This window comes from Perognathus longimembris, chromosome 3 (assembly GCF_023159225.1).
Source record: "Perognathus longimembris pacificus isolate PPM17 chromosome 3, ASM2315922v1, whole genome shotgun sequence".
Lineage (NCBI taxonomy): Eukaryota > Metazoa > Chordata > Mammalia > Rodentia > Heteromyidae > Perognathus > Perognathus longimembris.
Window position 1 is genome coordinate 37,855,811 of NC_063163.1, and position 2,177 is coordinate 37,857,987.

Here is a 2,177-nt window from a genome sequence, read left to right on the forward strand (position 1 = left end):
GCCTGCCTCATATACATGAGGCCCTGGGTTCGATTCCACAGCACCACATATACAGAAAATGGCCAGAAGTGGCGCTGTGGCTCAAGTGGCAGAGTGCTAGCCTTGAGCAAAAAGAAGCCAGGGACAGTGCTCAGGCCCTGAGTCCAAGCCCCAGGACTGGCAAAAAAAAAAAAAAAGAAAAAGAAAAGAAAAAACTGAGGCCAGAAGGGCCAAACACCTTAATCAATAAATGCATCTTCATTTAATTTCATCAGAACTCAGTACACACTGGCAAGAAGGGAAATACGATCTAAGGAAATTCAGCAAAGTGTTCTAAATACTGAGGACAAAAGCTCTAAACCCTATCTGAAAAAAAATTTACTAAAACAAAAAGCACATGGCTCAAGTGGTAGGTGTTAGGTCCTCTCCCTGAGGGCTCCATGCAGATGCCCCCACCTCATTAAGTCTCCACCCAGTTACCTGGGTAACCTGCAGACCTGGAGGCAGTTATCTCCCCTTGCCCCGAGGTCACATCCTAATCCACCTGGCCACACCCCTTGCCCCTGCCCTAAATAAAGCAGGGCTGGGTGGAGGTCTCTCTCTCTCTCCCTTCTCTCCGGCCATGGATCATCTTGGCCACAGGCCAGCAGTTCAGTAATAAACGTTCTCTCCTGCCTGAATACTGCGTGGTGTTCTCCTTTACCGGCTACCTACTTTAAAAACCTAACAGTAGGGAACTGCCTAGCAAGGATAAGCCTCTGAGTTCACAACTCATTATGGCTAACAACAACAACAACAAAATCCAAAATAGAAGCTCAACTGTATCCATATCTCTATTCTGGTTTGAAATTGATACTATTTTTTATGGTACTGGGAGTACTCTCAAGTGCTCTACTACTTGAACCACATTCCAGGTCTGTTTGCCTTCAGTTTGTTTTTCAGACAGGGTCTTGTGCTTTTGCCTGGGGTAAAAATTACTGTCATTCTCACTATATAAAGAAGACCCATTTTCAGTCTATTGAAAGATATTTCTTTCCTAATAAACATCCCTATCATTTTCACTATGTGCCTGTCTTGCTGGAATTCTTTTCATGAGGGTCACTAGGATCAAGGTTGCTTAGCTTCTGTCTGGTCACACTGCCAGTAAACCAGGAGCCTTTCCCCAGCCTTTGAGAATACAGGAAAGAATCATCTCTTCTCTCCCCTCTAGGTACACAGTAACCATGGTATTCTGGTTTCCTTTCTTACCTCACTTCCCTAGCCCTCTTCCTTATATAGAAGTGAGATGCTGTACCTGGTGAGGTATTCAGTCCCACCACCGGGGTGTCAGTGGAACTCTCCAGAATGTGGAGTGCTTGTAGCTTTTTGTACTTAGTTCCAGGACTTACTTCCCATTAAAAACACAAATAAACTGGATGCCAGTGGCTCGTGCCTGTAATCCTAACTACTCTAGAGGCTGAAATCTGAGGATCTTGATTTGGTTTTCCCTGGCAGGAAACTCCACGGTGTCTGAATCTCCAATTAACCACCAGAGAACCAGAAATGGAGCTGTGGTTTCAAATGGTAGACCATCATAATTATCACAATGGGGAAAATAAAATAAAGGCAGAAAAAGTTAGCTCTAACTTCTCTGAAGAAAAATGAGAATAGCCAAGAGACATATGAAAAAGTGCTCTACATCACTGGCCATAAAAGAAATGCAAATCAAAACAACATTGAGATTCCATCTCACCCCAGTAAGAATGTCCATTATCAGGAAAACTAACAATAATAAATGCTGGAGGGGATATGGCCAAAAGGGAACCTTACTTCATTGTTGGTGGGAATGTAAACTGGTTCAGCCACTCTGAAAAGCAGTATGGAGATTCATCAGAAGGCTAAACATAGAGCTCCCCTATGACCCAGCAGCCCCACTTTTGGGCATCTACCCAAAAGATTACAAGCAAGAACACACTAAAGTCACCAGCACAACAATGTTCATCGCATCACAATTTCTCATAGTTAAAATATGGGACCAACCCAGATGCCCATCAGTAGATGAATGGATCAGGAAAATGTGGTACATATACACGATGGAATTTATGCCTCTATCAGAAAGAATGACATTGCCCCATTCATAAGGAAATGGAAGAATTTGAAAAAAAATTATACTAAGTGAAGTGAGCCAGACCCAAAGAAACAAGGACTCTGTGGTTTCC